We start from the raw sequence: 22,133 nt of genomic DNA on the forward strand, positions 1-22,133 counted from the left end.
TTGATAGCTCCTGTCGACCCATTTAATTTTTGTTATTTCCCCTCTGTCCAACATCTGCTTCAAACTTGCGATGTCTATCCGTAACCTCTTTTATTGACACTTTTTGTAGAGTGCCCATTTTCCCACAGGGATTTATTGTCAATCTGACAGTCAATAGGTATATTACCCAAATCCCCTAATCCCAAAATTTCTGTCAATATCATACTTATATAAAAGGCCATATCCACCGCCTCTACAAGGCTTAACGTCTCAGCAGCCAAAGTGCTTTTTACCACTCTCCTTATTTTCTTTGTTTTCCACACAAGCGGGCAACATTTACCATTGTTCCCCAAAAGGAAAATTACAAAACCTCCTGCGCTTGAAACCCCATCACATAAATTTGCATAGGACGCATCACTATAAACTATGAGTTTCAAGTGCCTACGGTCACTTAAAACCGGGAACTTCAAAACACACTCCTGCATTTTTAGTTTGGCCAACACTTTATTTGCTCTTATTATGTCTTCCACTTTGGGATCATTCATTTTTGTACTCAACTCTAAGACATCAAAACTCACGTCCGGTCTAGTCTGTCTACCTAACCAGTTCAGTTGCCCAATTAAACTTCGCAGTTGCTCTTTTTCTATCTTTGAACCATTGCGTCTTTTTGTGAAACTCGGCCACGACTAATTGCTGACGTAAAGTTACCCCTAACTCAGTCTGTCCAATTTCCAGTCCAATATATTTAAATGCACCGGAAGCCTGACTTCCAACCCTGAATTCTTTCCTCAAACCAGAGATTACAATAGCTTCAAAATCACTAATCCCACCCCACAAAAAAGCATCGACATGCATCATAAAAATGCCAGAAAGATTTCCTTTATAGTGCCAGTAAAACATTGCAGGATCTGCTTTCAACTGGCAACAGCCTAACTTTAACAAAACTGACCTTACCGAAAAATACCAGACTCTAGATGCATCATTTAATCCATATACACATTTGTTCAACTTCCAGAGTACCCCTTCTGTGGTTAGCTGCTTGAGGAGGATGGAGAAAAATGTCTCTCTGGATCTGATGCCCCTGCAAAAAAGCAGCTTTTATATCTATAGATTTGCATTCCCATGCCTTTGTAGCTAATAGAGCCAAGAAGATCTTTAAAATAACCTTTCCTGCTGTAGGTGAATCTACCCTTAAATCCTGATCTTCTAAGTTTTCTTCAAATCCCCTTGCCACAAGCTTGGCCTTTGCCTTATAAGTTCCATCCAGAAGAACCTTTTCCGTGCAAATCCATCTGTGGGATAGAGCTCTTTGTCCCCTATCTGGTACTTCCGTGTATACCCCAAATTCACTCCAACCATGCAATTCTTGCTGTTTAGCTTCTTTGATAACTTTTTCATCTAATTTATTTGAAGCCACCAAAATCTCACGTGCATGTGGGCTTCTACTCCTATTAGTATTCGTAGTCTTACTCATGTTCCGAGATCTTGATAAACTACGTCCCCTATCCTGCCTGGTATCTCGTTCTGTACTGCTACTGCTTGATCTTTCCCTTCTGCTGTGGGATGTCCTTTCAATAGTTCTCGATCATTTTCTGCGGACCTGTTCACTATCCGATGTACTATCTGAACCGGCACTGCGTTTCTGTGCCCTCCATTTTTGAACTTTGTTTTCCCAATCCATTGTCTTGACTCCTTCCCCTGAAGGCTGTACATTTAACCAATGTTTATACTTTACAGTGGCCTTCCCTGCTCTAGTAATAACAGTTGCATCCTTCCATTGACTAGACCGTTCAGGCAAGTATGTCACTTTTGAACCAACTTTTGGCAGTTGCCCTTTCGGAAAAATGGCCTGTTCTAATTCATCAGAAGTGTTGTATTCCTCCACATAAACCCTGTCTATATCAGTTAATTGGTCCTCATAGTTCTGTAACACATGTGTACCAGATGACTCTGGTTCCTCGTCATGTCTGTCTGCTCTGTCTAAGTTTGAAAATTTGTAATCTGTACCCATTATCCTTGATGAATGTACCCTAACAGTTTGATTACCATGTTGCAAAATAATTGTTTTGCCACCTATGCCTATGATCTTCCTTGGGCCTTTCCATTCATTAGAATTGTCTCTCTTATAGTATACCATTCCTCCTTGCTGAAAAACAGCATCTGATGGCCGTACGTTATGTCTTAAAGCTCTGCGAATTCTTTCAGAGACTTCTGCTTCCAAAAAAGCTTTTCTACTGCAATGTAATGCATTTAAATGTTCAGCAAAACCAGAGCTAATTGTAGTCCCCTCCCAAGTTGGAGGCTGGTCATCCAAAATGGACGGAATTTTAGGATTTCTACCAAACACTAATTGATAAGGACTATAGCCCCCAACCATCTGCAATGAATTCTTTTGCATGTACTGCCCATGCTAATATTAGGCTGAATAACAATGCCATGGCCCCAGCACATCGCCGCAATTCCAACTCAATGATTAAACAGGTACGGTAAAAAGTAAAGTCCCAGACAACAAACAAAGAACAAAGAACAAAGAAATGTACAGCACAGGAACAGGCCCTTCGGCCCTCCAAGCCCGTGCCGACCATGCTGCCCGACTAAACTACAATCTTCTACACTTCCTGGGTCCGTATCCCTCTATTCCCATCCTATTCATATATTTGTCAAGATGCCCCTTAAATGTCACTATCGTCCCTGCTTCCACTACCTCCTCCGGTAGTGAGTTCCAGGCACCCACTACCCTCTTGCGTAAAAAAATTTGCCTCGTACATCTACTCTAAACCTTGCCCCTCTCACCTTAAACCTATGCCCCCTAGTAATTGACCCCACGACCCTGGGGAAAAGCCTCTGACTATCCACTCTGTCTATGCCCCTCATAATTTTGTATACCTCTATCAGGTCTCCCCTCAACCTCCTTCGTTCCAGTGAGAACAAACCGAGTTTATTCAACCGCTCCTCATAGCTAATGCCCTCCATACCAGGCAACATTCTGGTAAATCTCTTCTGCACCCTCTCTAAAGCCTCCACATCCTTCTGGTAGTGTGGCGACCAGAATTGAACACTATACTCCCAAGTGTGGCCCAACTAAGGTTCTATACAGCTGCAACATGACTTGCCTATTCTTATACTCAATGCCCCGGCCAATGAAGGCAAGCATGCCGTATGCCTTCTTGACTACCTTCTCCACCTGTGTTGCCCCTTTCAATGACCTGTGGACCTGTACTCCTAGATCTCTCTGACTTTCAATACTCTTGAGGGTTCTACAATTCACTGTATATTCCCTACCTGCATTAGACCTTCCAAAATGCATTACCTCACATTTGTCCGGATTAAACTCCATCTGCCATCTCTCTGCCCAAGTCTCCAAACAATCTAAATCCTGCTGTATCCTCTGACAGTCCTCATCGCTATCCGCAATTCCACCAACCTTTGTGTCGTCTGCAAACTTACTAATCAGACCAGTTACATTTTCCTCCAAATCGTTTATATATACTACAAAGAGCAAAGGTCCCAGCACTGATCCCTGTGGAACACCACTGGTCACAGCCCTCCAATTAGAAAAGCATCCTTCCATTGCTACTCTCTGCCTTCTATGACCTAGCTAGTTCTGTATCCACCTTGCCAGCTCACCCCTGATCCCGTGTGACTTCACCTTTTGTACTAGTCTACCATGAGGGACCTTGTCAAAGGCCTTACTGAAGTCCATATAGACAACATCCACTGCCCTACCTGCATCAATCATCTTAGTGACCTCCTCGAAAAACTCTATCAAGTTAGTGAGACACGACCTCCCCTTCACAAAACCATGCTGCCTCTCACTAATACGTCCATTTGCTTCCAAATGGGAGTAGATCCTGTCTCGAAGAATTCTCTCCAGTAATTTCCCTACCACTGAAGTAAGGCTCACTGGCCTGTAGTTCCCTGGATTATCCTTGCTACCCTTCTTAAACAGAGGAACAACATTGACTATTCTCCAGTCCTCCGGGACATCCCCTGAAGACAGTGAGGATCCAAAGATTTCTGTCAAGGCCTCAGCAATTTCCTCTCCAGCCTCCTTCAGTATTCTGGGGTAGATCCCATCAGGCCCTGGGGACTTATCTACCTTAATATTTTTTAAGACACCCAACACCTCGTCTTTTTGGATCTCAATGTGACCCAGGCTATCTACACACCCTTCTCCAGATTCAACATCTCCCAATTTCTTCTCTTTGGTGAATACTGATGCAAAGCATTCATTTAGTACCTCGCCCATTTCCTCTGGCTCCACACATAGATTCTCTTGCCTATCCTTCAGTGGGCCAACCCTTTCCCTGGCTACCCTCTTGCTTTTTATGTACGTGTAAAAAGCCTTGGGAATTTCCTTAACCCTATTTGCCAATGACTTTTCGTGACCCCTTCTAGCCCTCCTTACTCCTTGCTTAAGTTCCTTCCTACTTTCCTTATATTCCACGCAGGCTTAGTCTGTTCCCAGCCTTTTAGCCCTGACAAATGCCTCCTTTTTCTTTTTGGCGAGGCCTACAATATCTCTCGTTATCCAAGGTTCCCGAAAATTGCCGTATTTATCCTTCTTCCTCACAGGAACATGCCGGTCCTGAATTCCTTTCAACTGACACTTGAAAGCCTCCCACATGTCAGATGTTGATTTGCCCTTAAACATCGCCCCCAATCTATGTTCTTCAGTTCCCGCCTAATATTGTTATAATTAGCCTTCCCCCAATTTAGCACATTCATCCTAGGACCACTCTTATCCTTGTCCACCAGTACTTTAAAACTTACTGAATTGTGGTCACTGTTACCGAAATGCTCCCCTACTGAAACATCTACCACCTGGCCCGGCTCATTCCCCAATACCAGGTCCAGTACCGCCCCTTCCCTAGTTGGACTGTCTACATATTGTTTTAAGAAGCCCTCCTGGATGCTCCTTACAAACTCCGCCCCGTCTAAGCCCCTGGCACTAAGTGAGTCCCAGTCAATATTGTGGAAGTTGAAGTCTCCCATCAGCACAACCCTGTTGTTTTTACTCTTTTCCAAAATCTATCTACCTATCTGCTCCTCTATCTCCCGCTGGCTGTTGGGAGGCCTGTAGTAAACCCCCAACATTGTGACTGCACCCTTCTTATTCCTGATCTCTACCCATATAGCCTCACTGGCCTCTGAGGTGTCCTCCCGCAGTACAGCTGTGATATTCTCCCGAACCAGTAGCGCAACTCCGCCTCCCCTTTTACATCCCCCTCTATCCCGCCTGAAACATCTAAATCCTGGAACGTTTAGCTGCCAATCTTGCCCTTCCCTCAACCAGGTCTCTGTAATGGCAACAACATCATAGTTCCAAGTACTAATCCAAGCTCTAAGTTCATCTGCCTTACCCGTAATACTTCTTGCATTAAAACATATGCACTTCAGGCCACCAGACCCGCTGTGTTCAGCAACCTCTCCCTGTCTGCTCTGCCTCAGAGCCCCACTGTCCCTATTCCCTAGTTCTCCCTCAATGCTCTCACCTTCTGACCTATTGCTCCCGTGCCCACCTCCCTGCCGTGCCCACGACCATAGGCTGCTTTCCCCCTTTGAGGGGGAGAGCTGATTGGTGGTGGGTTAACCAGAGGATCACCACACCTCAGGCGAGGAGCAAGGTTGAGAAGGCGGACCTTCATGAATAACCTCGTTATGATTACAAAATAGCACAGGTCAGTCTATACGACACTGGTCACTAACTTGGAGCACTCGTTCCTACTTTAACTCTTATCAAGTTCTCATATGTCCCTGTATTTTCTTTTTCCCCCCACTCCTTACCTCCTGTCATGAACCAAATACTAGCCCAGTTCCTGCAAAACAATGCGTGCCTCTTGCATTTTAGCTGCCATTGGAATGATCTGAATAATAGGCTTATACCAGGATCATCCCAATTAACAGCTTTCAAGTGTATCTATTATTATCCTAACAGGTGTTCTGCAATGTGTGTGGCTGGATACATTAATGGTTTTTACAAGCCTCAGCAAATCCTACCAAGTTACCTGCTGCAATTAGTACAGGTTTCAAGAAAGCCAAGAACTTATTTAAACTTGCATTGCACATAAAAGAGTACATTTACATTGTGGGAGTGGCACAAACCTGCAAATGGAAATGCTACCTCCTTAGGCAACCAGTCTGTGGAAAGCATGTGCAAAATGGGTCTCCCCCCCCCCCCCAAACCAGACAATAATTTTTATTTACCATGTATAAGTTGAATTATGGAGACAAATTTTTCAGGAAAATCGTTACGGGTCAATTGTTACAACCAGGTGAGAAGGGGTGAACTGCCTCCCCTCACGGTTGGTCACAACAAAGGTTTAGTTTCTTTTTTTTTACAAGGATATACCTTTTCCAAATCAGAATGTATTCAACTATTTAAGATGTGATCAATAAGGAGCCAATCAAATAAGATTTCCTGAGTCAAAGGGGAAAATTTATTAACCACTAAAACCAGGAAAAATAATTAAAACGTGACATCAAGAATTAATCTCTCATGCAGTCATTGCCCTGCGCATATACACAGTCACATGCGCGCATAGCAGAAATAAGGGAGTTAGAGTCCAATTTAAGAAAAGGTAAAAGAATGAAGCATAGATTTTAAACATTGGGGTGGATTTAAATTAGCTGGTTTGTTGGACGTGGTCAGATGTAGAAGATGATGCAATTCCGAGCATTCAGTTCACTGTCTTCTCGAACCAAGTGACACACTTATTCCAATAGAGAGAGGGAGAGAGAGCAACCCTCAGCTTGTTTCCTCGGCTGAAGACTTTTTGGACACTTTCTTGTCAGTTGCAATCTCGGTCTAGTGGCTAGCAACCTTGATTTGAAATACTGGTGTAATTTCCAAGCGGTTTTGGATGAGTCTGGCAGCCATTGTTTCAATATCCTGTACTTTGCATTTTTCATATCTCTTCCTTAGACAGCTATGAATTTCAATGGGTGCCTAGATCACGGAGATGTCTCTCTCTTCACACTCCAACGGGTGACTTGTTGGCCTCTAATTTCACCTTTGAACGTGGCCTTGCATTTTTAAGCAGTTTGTTCCGTCTCAGCTCAAACTGCCAGTTCCAATCAGTTACACGTTGACAAATCTGGGGCTGGATTCTCCATTTTGGAAACTAAGTCCCATGCCAGCGTGAAAACAGAGGTCTTTTACGCCAGGAAATCTGGCATCAAAAGGCCACCGATACCCGGTTTTGCTGGGGGGTAGCAGGGAGGCAGCGTAGAGCACACAGCACTAGCTACTGATACGGCCCCTAGCATTTCCGGTTCAGAGGCCACGTATGTGCACGGAGGCGGCCTGTATTCAATGAAATTTAGGAGAATGAAAGAGGATCTAATTGAAACGTAGGGCGCGATCTAACCATAAGTGTCATTTCAGGCAGGTTTGACTGGGAGTTTCTCCCTGGCTATGTCAGCGGGTTCCCCACCGCTATCTAACCATACTTAGTCACTTTTTTGGGCCCTGAAGAGTTTCGCTCCGGGCTAGCACACACTTGGAGCCAGCATCACTTGCTGGCCAGACTAGCACCTCAGAGATCGGGCCACCATTTTGAAATAGTGCCCCGATCTCGAATAAGGCTTGAGGCCCCCACAACCCCCCACCCATGGGCAATGTCACCCCCACACACATGGGCAGTCCCCCACATCACACAGCGAGAGGGCACCCCGCTATGGGGTTGCTGAGGGCCCCCCTTTTCAGGTCTTCCCACACCCTCTTTCAGACCCCCCCCCCCACCTTCTATGACGCCCACCCTCTTGGCAGTGCCACCCCGAAATTGCCAACCTGGCAGTGCCATCCAGTTAGATCCAGCGTCAGCATGATTAAGTGGGTTCTTGAACCCAATTAGCCATGCAAGACAGGGTCCCACCCATTGTGGGTGGGATCCTGATCACGACGTCTCGCGAGATCGAATTAGATATCACGAGGCACGGGCAGCACGGTGGTGCAGTGGTTAGCACTGCTGCCTCACGGTGCCGGGGTCCCAGGTTCGATCCCGGCTCTGAGTCACTGTCCGTGTGGAGTTTGCACATTCTCCCCGTGTCTGCGTGGGTTTCGCCCCCACAACCCAAAAGGTAGGTGGACTGGCCACGCTAAATTGCCCCTTAATTAGAAAAAATTGGGTACTCTAATATTTATTTGAAAAAAAGATGATATCACAAGGCACAACGGCTGTCGGGAAGCCTGGGGGAGGCTTCTCCCAGTTTCTACCATCCGCATTGCGCCCCAAATTCGGCAGGTCACGGCTGGTAGATCATGCACATATAAAATTCTGACAAGACTGGACAGATTGGATGCACGGATGTTGTTTCCTCTGAATGGATGGTCTAGAACAAGGGATCACAGGCTCAAGATAGGGGGTAGGCCATCTAGGACAGAGATGCGGAGAAAAGTCTTCACAGAGAGTGGTGAACATGTGGAATTCTCTACCACAGAAGGCTGTGGAGGCCAAGGCCCTGAATATATTTAAGACGGAAACAGATCGATTTCTAAACTCTAAAGATGTCATGGGGTATGGGGAGAGCGTGGGCGTACGGTGTTCAGATTGAGGATCAGCCGTGATCACAGTAAATGGTGGAGCAGGCCGAAAGAACCGACTGGCTTACCCCTGCTCCTATTTTCTATGTTTCTATAGACTATTGTTTAATGCTGCAGTACATTCTACAGCTGTGACAGAAGGTCATGCACCTCAAAATCTGGGTGAATAACTGGTCAATGTACATGTGCTGTTCAGTTTCTCTGAGCTTATTGTTCTTTCCGAGCTATAAATATGCTACTCTACGCACATTCCTTCCACTTGCCCACTTGCGGAAATCAAGAACCAACAGTCTCAAGTTTAACTCATTCTTTCCCAGGACCTCAGAACTGTGGAACATTTAGCCCCCTCAGTCTTCCCTTTCTCCTCTAATTTAAAGGGATTTAAAACCAACTAGAGTAATTTCCTGATTCATAAAATTCACAATGCAGAAAGAGGCCATTTGGCCCAACGAGTCTGCACTGGCCCTTGGAAAGAGCACCCTACTATTCTTTTCAATCTTGGTGATAACCAGCGATATGGTTATTACCTTTTCTTCAGATTTCTCAATGAAATAAATTCATTGGAGTATTAAGTACCCTTGTGCCACAGAACATTTCCTAAACCAGTTGCGATTTGATTTTAGACCTCTGCCAATATTATGATTGGTTTAAGCAGAGTGAAAGCAATCAAGACTATAATCCTGGCCGCAGTTTAGAAATGCTGACATACTCTGTATAAAAAGAGTTAAGTAAATACCTTTGTTGGTTTGCAGAAACTAACTCGGAAATCACAGCATTGCTCATTTTTAGTAGATTTTAATTTTATCATAAGTAATACAAATAATTTCAGAGCAACAGCCACAATTGTAGGGATGAGTGAACAGTTTGGGTCTGGCCTGCAAGTCTTTTGAAGGTCTTTCTTTGATGTTGTTGGCCCTCCTTTTAACGGCGTGCACTAACTTCACTGAGACACCACCATTTTTGGTTTCCAAAGAAAACCATTGAAAACATCAAAAGGGAAAACATCAAAAGAATAACACCCTTGAAGGAGCAATGTACCTTGCAATGTACCTTGGGGCCTTAAGGGAAGATGAAGATTGCCAATTTGAATTGGTTGATATATATTCTTAAAAATTGCAATTTACACTGTAAATCGCGCCACGCCGCCCCGACGCCAGCACGCGATTCTCTGCAGTGTGGGGAATCAGTGCCAGTGTGGTTGGCACGGCGCCGGTCGCGGGCTGCTCTACGCGGCCGGCCCACTGATTCTCTGGCCCAGGTGGGCTGAGCAGCCGTAGGAAAAGAGCCGAATCCCGAAGGTGCCGTTCTAACCTGCTCTGGGCCGGCGGGGCCTCGGCGTGTAAGGGTCGGGTGGCGGCCTGTGGGGGGGGTGGGGGGGAAAGAGTCCGACGCCGGGGGGCCCTCTGATGTGGCCTGGCCTGCAATCGGGACCCACCGATCGGTGGGCCGGCCTCTGTGGCTGGGGGCCTCCTTTCCTACGCGCCGGCCCTTGTAGCCCTGCGCCATGTTGTGCCGGAGCCGGCGCGTTGAAGGAGGCCATTGTGCATGTGCGCGTTTGTGCCGGCGCCACTGCGCATGTCCTCGTTGGCACCGGCGCAACTGCGCATGCACGGATCCCGCGGCGCCCATTTCGCGCCGGGATCTGCAGCTGGAACGGCGCGAACCGCTCCAGTGCCATGCTGGCCCCCCTGTAGGTGCCAGAATTAGACGTGGGAGCGGCCCGTTCACGCCGTCGTAGAACGCGACGGCGTTTGCGACGGCGTGGACACTCTGCCGTGGGATTGGAGAATCCCGCTCCATGCCAGAGGTCAATGGACCTTTACATGGTCCGCATCCCACCTGTGGCGATCGTGCGGCAAGCGGGGCAGAAGAATCCAGCCCCATGGATTTTCAATGCAATTCAAGGAAAGATCGAGATAACCATCCATCGACTATACAATGTTCGATCTTGTCTGCTCTTCCTTTACTTCAAAACCTTTATACCAATGTAGGGACTGCAGAATTAAAGATACTCAGTTCTAAACTATTTTTGTAGCGACGGCCAAAAAGTCTAAATAAATTCCTATTTTTCAAGTGACTATAGTAATTCCTGATGGCTACCAAACTATGCCTGCTTTTTAAAGCTGTATTCATGCCTGCTTTCTAATGTTGTATTCAGGACATTGATATAAAAGCAGTTTTGTCAACCTAGTAATTTTAGCATTTTACATCTGAAAATTAAAATCATAAATGCTGCACATGAAGAGGGAAAGCAACACCTTGGCCGGGATTCTCCAATCCCGCGGCCAAGTTCTGACGCCACGTGAAAAGCGGGGTGAACCACACGGGCGTCAACGGTCCTCAATTGTCCGGCATGCTCTCCTTCCTAGGGGGCTAGGTCGGTGCTGGCGTGGTCCCCGCAGCTCCAGCCAGCGCGCTCCAGCCGGCGGGAGTTCGCGAATGCGCATGACGGCCGGCGTGATTCCACGCATTTGCGTGTTCCCATCTCTGCGCTGGGCCCTGGGCAATATGGCGGAGCCCTACAGGGGCCCGGCGTGGAGGAATATAGGCCCCCACGGAATCAGCCCACCTGCTGATCGGTAGGCCCCGATTGCAGGCCAGGCCACCGTGGTCGGATCCCCCTGGCCCCCACCAGGACGGCTCCCGCACACAGAACTTCCAGGTCCCGCCATGTGGGACCATACGTGACCCACGCCAGCGGGTCTTGGTAGAACTCGGCAGCCATTCGGCCCATCAGGACCCGGAGAATCGCCGGGGGGGGGATCGCTTTCAACAGCCCCGACCGGCGCAGCGGCGATCCCACGGGCGCCCGAGAATCGGCGCCGGAGAATCGGCGAGCCGGCATCGGGGCCGGCGGAATCCTTGCCCTGGTGTCTGCATTTTCCATAAATGGTGAAGTTTTAATGCCATTAATGCAAGATTATCAAAGAGAGTTAAATGCTGTCAATTTCCAGCTGACCACTTCAAAAATCACATGGAGATGATTGGAAAGCACTTAATTCTGTTTGAAGTGGTCCAGGACCGGTCAATCAAAGCTTGATGATTGGCGCACTTCACAGTTACCCAACTGTGAAGGGAGATGAATGGAACAATGCTGACAGCTGTGTGTATGTGGAAGCTGTCAATCACATTCTATTAAAATCAAGAACAAAGAAAAATGAATGAATGACTTGTAGCTCAAGGATCCGAGGGGGTTTAAACACAGCTGACTTGTTTTTTCTTTCCAGGAATTGCCAGGTGCTGCTTCCGGTGTCTGAGTGAGCAGGCGTATTGCCCATGTGAGTATTAATGCAGTAATTATTTTCACTGCCTCTGTCTGGGCTGCTCTCTAGTTTCCAGACAGGGGTCTCTCTTCTGATGGGCTTCCCGAGAGGGTCTCTCTTCTAGGGGACCTTCCTGAGAGGGGTCACTTTTTGGAGGGGGGGGGGGGGGGGTCTTCCTGACAGAGGTCTTTTCTGGAGGGAGGGCTTCCTTTTATTGGGAAGGGGCACTTTCTAACAGGAGTCCCTTTCTTTGGAGGGGGGTCTCGTTATTTAGGGGGTCTTTGTGGGGGGGGGGGGGGAGGGGGGGGGGCTGAGTTGTTCTGGAGGGGGTGGGGGGTTGAATTGAGATGCGGGGGTGGCGGTGGCCAGCCGTGGGACCTCACTATTGGGCCACAAAGAGGCAGTCCTAGGAAAATAATTGTGAATTGCTTCCTCATTCGTGCTCCCGGTGCAATTCAGCTCCGGCGGGAGAACACAGTAATTCGCAGAATGTTAATAATCCATCACAAATGCTATAGCATGGCAAAATGCATCGTGTTGTGACTTGAAGAGTACTCCAGATGCCTGGGTTACTCATTCAGCGAATGAGTGTTCAAATCCCAACACAGTACGTGTTTAAAATAACAGAAAGAAGGAAAAAGCTGAAGAAATTGTTGGATTGTCACAAAAACCCAATTGACTCATTAAATGTCCTCTAGAGAAAGGAACCTTACCCTGCCTGACATATTTGTGACCCCAGTGCCATAGCATTGTACCCCTGAAATGGCAGAGCATACCAAGGCCATTTGGGATGGGCTTTGCATGTTAGATATTTCCACATCCAAGGAATATGTTTTTAGAAATTGCACACTTGCAATACCAGACAGAAAGAAATTCTGTTCTTGAGCACCCTGCCAGGAATGGTTCAGAAAAAAAAAAAAGGCTGCTTTGATGAGTCCAAAAACACATCAGCCTGGCTACCCTGGCTTGCCAGATGCCTGAACCAGAAGATTGAAAGGAAAGGGAAAATATTGTTTTTTAAAAAAGCAAATGGATTCACATTTTATTGTTTAACAGCCACATTCACAAACAGATGATCATAATTTAATTCAGAATTAGTTACGCAAAATCTAGGCACAGCATTTGGAGAGAAGAAAATACTGGGTAATCTCAGCACAACTGAAAAATAATGACCACCTGTGGGCTATGAATGAGAGGTGCTTGTATGCTTTAAACATGAAAGGTCATTCTGGATAGAACACAGTTACAATGGACCACAACACTAGTCAACTGTAGGTGAAGGAGGGCCGAACTTACAACCTCAGTAAGGAAGAACAGTCTTCTTTGATGTGACAGAGCTGTCTTTCATTGCGCTAGACACCCATTTCAAACAGCACTCATCTGTCAACTTCTCTTTATTTCCTTTCTTTTTTCTAACATATTGTGGTTTGAAAATTGGACAAAGTATCTTTTATCAGACATTTTTACAGCAGAGATTTACACCGGACTACATTTTGTGTTCCCAGCCCCTCACCCACCTAATGTTTGGCCTATCGATTCCTGGAGCCTTCGTAAATTCTGCAAACCATTTCCCTGTGGACAAAATACCTTGGTTACATACGGTCCTATTTACTGAGTAGACACATAAAAACTAAAGTCGCCATAGTCCCAGATGACCAGAGGCTGCTTTCCCCTTTGAGGGGAGAGAGCTCACTGGTGGTGATTTAACCTGAAGATCACCACACCTCAGGCAAGGGACGAGGTTGAGAAGGCGGGCCTTCACAAATAACCTCAAAAATCATCAATAGACAAATAAGTGCACAGTGGTATACAATCGTCTGAGCTTGATCCTGAAAGTGTTCAACATCAACATTGGACCCCATGAAGTTTCATGGCTTGGCAAGCAAAGTCAAGAAACCACCTGGTGATCTTATCTACTGTTTAGCTGTGTTCCATTTATTGGAAGCATTGTGGAAATTAGGATGAATAGGGGAATGAATCAGGGACTTCAACGTCCACCATCAAGAGTGGTGTACCAGCTCTAATGAAATTAGCCCAAGCCTTAAAGCTCCAAGCCTGCTGGACTGGACTGGATCTGTAACAGGTTGAGTAGGAACCAACACAAGAGAATGCCTACTTTTAAAAAAATTCTCTTCCTTTTTCACATTTTCTCCCAAATTTACACCCACCATCACAATAATCAGTAACAAATATGTCAATCCCCATATCAATAACAATGACCCCACCCTCCCACCAAATCCCAAACATTAGCCCGCATGTTCACACAAACAAATGACAAAACGGAATTAGGGATCACCCATAGTTGCCATTAACACACACAGCCCCCCTTCCCCCAACCCTCCCACTGACACGCCCCAACTAATGTTCGATGTTATCCAGTTCTTGAAAGTGCAAAATGAATAATGCCCATGAATTGTAGAACCCCTCCATCCTTCCCCTCAATTCAAACTTAACCTTCTCAATAGTCAAGAATTCCAACAGGTCCCTCCGCCACGCCAGGGCACAGGGTGGAGAGGTTGCTCTCCAAGCTATCAGGATCCGCCTTCGGGCGGTCAACAAGGCGGAGGCTACAACATCTGCCTCCGCACCCGTTTCCAACCCTGGCTGGTCCGACACCTCGAATATGGCCTCCAGGGGGCCCGGGTCCAGTTTCACGTGCACCATTTTAGAAATTACCCTAAAAACCTCCTTCCAGTAATCCTCCAGCTTTGGACAGGACCAAGACATATGAACATGATTAGCGGGGCCCCCGCCGCAACGTTCACAAACATCTTCTACTCCTTCAAAGAATCGGCTCATCCTCGCCCTCGTGAGGTGTGCTCTGTATACCACCTTCAGCTGTATCAGCCCCAACCTCGCGCACGAGGTGGAGGCATTCACTCTCCAGAGCACCTCACACCAGAACCCCTATTCCATATCCTCTCCCAACTCTTCCTCCCACTTTGCTTTGATCCCTTCCAGTGGTGCCTTCTCCTCTTCCAAAATAACTCCGTAAACCGCTGACACAACCCCCTTCCCCAGTCCCCCGGTCGTCAGCACCTCCTCCAGCAATGTGGAGGCCGGCTCCTCCGGGAAGTTCTGTATCCCCTTTCTGGCAAAATCTCAAACCTGCATGTATCTAACCATTTCCCCCTGCTCCAGCCCATACTTCGCTTCCAGCTCCTTCAATCCTGCAAACCGGCCCCTCAGAAACAAATCTTTTAGTATCTTAATCCCTTTCTCCTCCCATTTCCGAAAATTTCTATCCCACCTCCCTGGCTCAAATCGGAGGTTCCCCCGAATCAGAATTTTCCTTGACTCTGCCCCCAACACGAGGTGTTGGCGAAACTGCCTCCAAATTCTCAATGAAGCTATTATTACCGGACTCCCTGAGTATTTCCCCGGTGCTATCGGGAGCGGCACTGTTGCTAGTGCTTTCAATCCTGACCCCCTGCACAAATTCTCCTCCATTCTGACCCACTGGGAATCAACCCCTCTGACCCAGCTCCGCACCTTCTCCACATTCGCCGCCCAGTAGTAATACATCAGGTTCGGAAGACCCAAACCCCCTGCCTGCCTTCCCCTCTGTAGCAGCACCTTTCTTACTCTGGCCACCTTCCCTCCCCATATGAACGAAGTAATCCTTCCCTCAATCTCTTTGAAAAAAGCCTTTGGCACGAAAATCGTCAGGCATTGAAAAATAAACAGATATCGCGGCAGCACGTTCATTTTAACCACCTGTACCCGACCTGCCAGTGACAGAGGGAGACCATCCCACTGTGCCAGATCTGCGGAGCCCCCCCTCCCACTCCCGGGCAACCTGCACCCCCAGGTACCTAAAGTGAGTCCCTGCCCTACGGAATGGCAGCCCCCCCAACCCTGCCCCCACCCCCGGCCGAGACACCACAAAATACTCACTCTTGTCCAGGTTCAGCTTGTACCCAGAGAAAGACCCAAACACTCTAAGCAGCTCCAATATTCCCCCTATCAACACACTCGGTCCCGACACGTATAACAGCAAGTCATCGGCATATAAGGACACCCTATGCTCTATCACCCCCCGCACTATTCCTTTCCATACCCCCAAACTTCTTAATGCGATGGCCAACAGCTCAATCGCGAGTGCAAACAGCAGGGGGGACATAGGACATCCTGCCTATTCCCACGGTGGAGAGAAAAGTATCTCGAGCTGATGTTGTTTCTGCGGACACTCGCCCTCGGCTCCTTATATAGCAGCTTGACCCAGTTCACAAATCCTGGTCCAATCCCAAACCGCTCCAGAACTGCCATCAAGTACCCCCATTCTACCCAGTCGAACGCCTTCTCAGCGTCCAATGCCACAACCACCTCTGTTTCCTTCCCCTCTGCCGGTGCCATAACGACGTTCAATACCCTTCTAATGTTTGAAAAGAGCTGCCTCCCTCTCACGAACCCCGTCTGATCGTCACCTATCACCTTCGGGAGGCACTCCCCCAGCCTACCCGCCAGTACCTTCGCCAATACTTTTGCGTCCACATTCAGAAGTGATATGGGCCGATACGACCCACACTCCGTCGGATCCTTGTCTTTTTTTAGCAACAGGGAAATTGATGCCTGCCCCAATGTTTGTGGCAACACCCCCTTCCCTATCGCCTCTTCAAACATCCCCGCCATCAGGGGTGCCAGCTTATCCTTGAATTTGTTATAATATTCCACTGGAAACCCATCCGGCCCTGCCACCTTCCCCGACTGCATCCTCCCAATCGCATCCTTTATCTCCTACTCCACTATCGCTCCTTCTAATGTAGCCCTGTCCCCCTCCCCTAGCCTCGGGTACTCCAACCCATCTAAAAATTCCTGCATCTCACGGTCTCTCCAGGCGGCTCTGACCTGTACAACCTCTCATGAAATTCCTCAAAAAACTTGTTAATCAGATCCGGAGCTATCCCTCACCTGAACAACTTCCCTTACCGCTGCCTCCTTCCGAAGCTGACCTGCTAACATATCCCGCCCCGCTTTATCTCCGTGTTAGTTAGCTGCACCCCTTGCTCGTCTCACCTTGCTCGCACCGCCTTCCTGGTAGGTAGTCGGTCAAAGCTCGCCTGCAGTTCCTTCCTCTTTTCCAGCTTCGCTGGGTCCCCATCTTCTGCGTAACTCTTATCTACCCCCAACATCTCATCTACTACCCTCTGCCGCTCCAACCTCTCCTCTTTGTCCACCCTGGCCTTAAACGAAATCACCTCACCCCTCATCACTGCCTTTAGAGCCTCCCAGTCAACTGCCTTCGACACCTCACCCGTACAGTTAAAACCTACATATTCCTCAATTACGTCACAGAACCCTTGGTACAAGAGAATGCCTACTTGACCTCATCCTCATAATTTTCTTACTTGGAGACTCTTTTGTCTACAATAACATGAGCAGCTGTGATAACATTCCAAAATGTATTTTGCATCATGTTATCAGTAATAACTTTAAACAAGGTACAAGAACCATCCACCACCACATAAATGAAAGTACAGCCACAGAAAAGGTCTACAAGAATATTGCATGATACAAATAAATGTTAAAAATTGATCATGTACAGGGAATTTCTGGATGTCAAACTTAAACAAAGTTAAGACAATGCCAAATTAAGACACTAGAAACTGTAGCTTCTTGTTCATGCCCGTGATGATTGGGAGATGATAGGAAATTGGATTGACGATGTAATAGACAATTTAGGGATTTACAGCCTGACGGTAAAACTGCTAGCACTGGGTCAGAGGTATATGCCCTCACCTGGCCTGAGTTAATTTGTGCCATTCAGACATAAAGTCGTTAATGGGAATAAACAGGACACCCCTGTTCAGCTGGGGTGATTCACTCAAGATCCATTGGCCTCCGGTACATTCAGCCATTAGCCCATTATGGAGTCTGATGACCTCTTTTGTCTGTATGTTGGAGATTAGTTGCATATTCATATCATGGCCCTGTTCTTCTGTATCAGCGGGAGTGGGTAATCAAAAGTCCAGATAGCGATGATACCTTTGTCTGGACATATATGGACAGAACCACCTTTGAGTGGCTGGGCAGAGCTAAAGGGTTACAAGAATACTGTTTGAACAGTTGGGGGCAGAGAATTTGGAGAACAATCAGGAGAGGTCATGATAAAACTGCCACAGAGACAGGCTTTCGGACAGGGTCTGAAAGAGCGTCACCACCAGCAGGAAGCTGTTCTGTAATGCAAGTATCATTTTTGCCTGTCTGTGTAAGTGGAGTTGAGGGCTGTATGTTAATTTTATGCGCTGTTTAATGGTAAATTGTGGGTTAGAGATACATGCAAGCTATTTTTGTCAGGTTCGCAGTTTAGAAGTTTAAATATTGTTTTTCTTTTGTTAAAATAAGGTTTTGTTTGTAAATAAATAACCAAGCCATATTTCTCATGCTATCACTCCTGAAGAGAATTGGTCTTTCACAGAGTCCTAAAGAAAAGGTTGCAGTTCTGATCTAGTATCTTAGCCGCTGTTGGGATCTGGCCTAGTGTCTGTAACAATGCCAGGAGATCACAGTGTCAACCATGATATCTTAATTTACACTGAAATTATCTTCTCTGCTCTCTCCAATAATCCCACTTGTTTGATGGTCACACCAGAGTGAACCAACCCTTTGTTGGGTTAGCTAACCTCAGCAGGGACACTACGAATTTGATTCAAATTGATATGGGGAAAGGAGGAAAAGATGAAGAAATCCATCATCATTTTAAACTGCCAATCAACGGCTCCAGTTTGCATGTGTTGTCATCAGGGGAGGACCGATTTGGACTTGGCTGTTACCTTTCACAGTGAATAGTCTGTCAATGCTCTCCTCTAGAATCACACATGAAGAACGGCCATTTGGGCACCATTGACTGCCTAGAGTGCTTGAGGAGCTACACACACGCACATGAACCAATGCCTGCAGGTGATGAAAGCAAAGAGTTGAATGTATTCTGGCACAGTAACTCCAAATGTCTTTATTCCTTGGTCATATGACATTTAACTGTTCAAACGTCAGAGTCAGAGACGTAACAGTAGTTTGCGCATATATCCATCATGCGTATTCTATTTAATGAATTGGCAATGCAGCCAGCACTTATGCTAACATTTATGTTTGCGTTACTCTGGTTTGTGAGACAGTCCCATCACAAAAGGAAATACCAAAAACCCTTATAAATAAAATTAGTCTCTGATTTCAGTATACCAGGCAGCCTCCTAAAACTAAATATCATTTATGCTGGCAAGCAATTGAATAGTGAGGTGTTAATCTAATCCATTTGTAGATACAAGGAGCACTCTTGGCTTTTCGGTATGTTTGATGGGGATCTGTAAGAAGAGTTCAGCTGCTATACTGTGCATTGTTTTTGTCCTACACTCCTGGCTACTGCATAGATAAACAATTTTTTTTTTTTTTTTTTTTTATAAATTGGTTTTGCAGCCATTGTAGTAGGCACTAGTCTCCTAGAGGCAGGTCACACACAGCATCTGGGATCAATTCCAAAATAAATTAAGGCTATCTGCTGTGAAAATGGAGCTTTCAAGAAAATAGTTCCTCCCAGCTTCAGGTTCAGTGAACCCAACGAGCTGGTCGTCACTGAATGTACTCGACTCGTGTTGTAATCTGGCACTAGCACATCACAACACTCAATACAAAAGCAGCTCAACAGGAAAAGGGTTTGGGAGCATGGAAAAAAAGATAATTTTGTTTTTTTAGGAAACACCATACTCTATAAACACCAATGACCAAATGTAAATATTTAATAGAGTACATTATGATTTCAGTATTCTAGAATTGTTGAATACCAGTAAATAAATGATCCCAATGTTACATGTAGAGGAATGAAGGGAAAAGCAAGGACCAGAGGCAAGATTCAATCTGGGGAGGATGGCACGGTGGCGCAGTGGTTAGCATTTCTGCCTCACGACGCCGAGGACCTGGGTTCGATCCCAGCGGAGTTTGCACATTCTCCCCGTGTTTGCGTGGGTCTCACCCCACAACCCAAAGATGTGCAGAGTAGGTGGATTGGCCACTCTAAATTGCCCCTTAATTGGAACAAAAATGAATTGGGTACTTCAGGGGGAGCAGAAGCAGCGAGTCTGGAATAGTGACACTGGCCGGGAGGTTTGTTAGTGTCACACGGGAGGGTTTAAACTAGTATGGCAGGGGGGTCAGTAGGTCAGAAGGTGAAAAAATTGAGGGAGAACTAGGGAATAGGGCCAGTATGGCTCTGAGGAAGAGCAGACAGGGAGATGTTGCTGAAAACAGTGGGACTGGTGGCCTGAAGTGCATATGTTTTAATGCAAGAAGTATAACAGGTAAGGCAGATGAACTTAGAGCTTGGATTAGTACTTGGAACTATGATGTTGTTGCCATTACAGAGACCTAGTTGAGGGAAGGACAGGATTGGCAGCTAAACGTTCCAGGATTTAGATGTTTCAGGCGGGATAGAGGGGGATGTAAAAGGGGTGGAGGGGTTGCGCTACTGGTTAGGGAGAATATCACAGCTGTACTGCGGGAGGACACCTCCAAGGGCAGCGAGGCTATATGGGTAGAGATCAGGAATAAGAAGGGTGCAGTCACAATGTTGGGGGTTTACTACAGGCCACCCAACAGCCAGCGGGAGATAGAGGAGCAGATAGGTAGACAGATTTTGGAAAGGAGTAAAAGCAACAGGGTTGTTGTGATGGGAGACGTTAACTTCCTCAATATTGACTGGGACTCACTCAGTGCTAGGGGCTTGGACGGGGCAGAGTTTGTAAGGAGCTGCCAGGAGGGCTTCTTAAAACAATATGTAGATAGTCCAACTAGGGAATGGGCTATACTGGACCTGGTCTTTGGGAATGAGCCTGGCCAGGTGGCAGAAGTTTCAGTAGGGGAGCATTTCGGGAACAGTGACCACAATGCAGTAAGTTTTAAAATGCTGGTGGACAAGGATAAGAGTGGTCCAAGGGTGAATGTGCTAAATTGGGGGAAGGCTAATTATAACAATATTAGGCAGGAACTGAAGAACCTAGATTGGGGGTGGATGTTTGAGGGTAAATCAACATCTGACATGTGGGAGGCTTTTAAATGTCAGTTGAAAGGAATTCAGGACCGGCATGTTCCTGTGCGGAAGAAGGATAAATACGGCAGATTTTGGGAACCTTGGACAACGAGGGCTTCGAAAAACAATATGTAGATAGTCCAACTAGGGAATGGGCTATACTGGACCTGGTATTTGGGAATGAGCCCGGCCAGGTGGCACAAGTTTCAGTAGGGGAGCATTTCAGGAACAGTGACCACAATGCAGTAAGTTTTAAAATGATAAGGACAAGGAGAAGAGTGGTCCTAGGGTGAATGTGCTAAATTGGGGGAAGGCTAATTATAACAATATTAGGCAAGAACTGAAGAACCTAGATTTCGTCAAAAAGAAAAAGGAGGCATTTGTCAGGGCTACGGCAAATTTCGGGAACCTTGGACAACGAGAGCAATTGTAGGCCTCGTCAAAAAGAAAAAGGAGGCATTTGTCAGGGCTAGAAGGCTGGGAACAGACGAAGCCTGTGTGGAATATAAGGAAAGTAGGAAGGAACTTAAGCAAAGAGTCAGGAAGGCCAAAAGGGGTCACGAAAAGTCATTGGCAAAGAGGGTTAAGGAAAATCCCAAGGCTTTTTACATGTACAGAAAAAGCAAGAGGGTAGCCAGTGAAAGGTGGGCCCACTGAAGGACAGGCGAGGGAATCTATGTGTGGAGCCAGAGGAAATGGGCGAGGTACTAAATGAATACTTTGCATCAGTATTCACCAAAGTGAAGGAATTGGTGGATGTTGAGGCAGGAGAAGTTGTGTGTAGATAGCCTGGGTCACATTGAGATCCAAAAAGACGAGGTGTTAGGAGTCTTAAAAAATATTAAGGTAGATAATGCCCAGGGCCTGATGAGATCAGAATACTGAAGGAGGCTAGAGAGGAAATTGCTGAGACCTTGACAGAAATCTTTGGATCCTCACTGTCTTCAGGTGATGTCCCGGAAGACTGGAGAATAGCCAATGTTGTTCCTTTGTTTAAGAAGGGTAGAAAGGATAATCCAGGGAACTACAGGCCGGTGAGCCTTACGTCAGTGGTAGGGAAATTACTGGAGAGAATGCTTCGAGACAGGATCTACGCCCATTTGGAAGCAAATGGACGTCAGAGGCAGCATGGTTTTGTGAAGGGGAGATCGTGTCTCACTAACTTGATAGAGTTTTTCGAGGAGGTCACAAAGATGATTGATGCAGGTAGGGCAGAGGATGTTGTCTATATGGACTTCAGCAAGGCCTTTGACAAGGTCCCTCATGGCAGACTGGTACAAAAGGTGAAGTCACACGGGATCAGGGGTGAGCTGGCAAGATGGATACA

At 46.7% G+C, this 22,133-nt stretch overlaps 1 protein-coding gene across 4 annotated transcripts in view; it reads right to left on the reverse strand.

Moving 5' to 3' along the window:
- Positions 1–22,133, reverse strand: part of LOC140425095 (tyrosine-protein phosphatase non-receptor type 14-like) — a 391,006-nt gene that overhangs the window by 283,764 nt on the left and 85,109 nt on the right. The window contains exon 2 of one of the 4 annotated variants that reach the window (XM_072509005.1): positions 13,305–13,359. The exons of the other annotated variants lie outside the window; for them this stretch is intronic. The gene's annotated coding sequence lies outside the window, so the exon portion shown is untranslated. The remainder of the gene's footprint in view (positions 1–13,304; positions 13,360–22,133) is intronic. 4 annotated transcript variants of the gene reach the window in all.

This window comes from Scyliorhinus torazame, chromosome 1, assembly GCF_047496885.1.
Source record: "Scyliorhinus torazame isolate Kashiwa2021f chromosome 1, sScyTor2.1, whole genome shotgun sequence".
Classification (NCBI taxonomy): domain Eukaryota; kingdom Metazoa; phylum Chordata; class Chondrichthyes; order Carcharhiniformes; family Scyliorhinidae; genus Scyliorhinus; species Scyliorhinus torazame.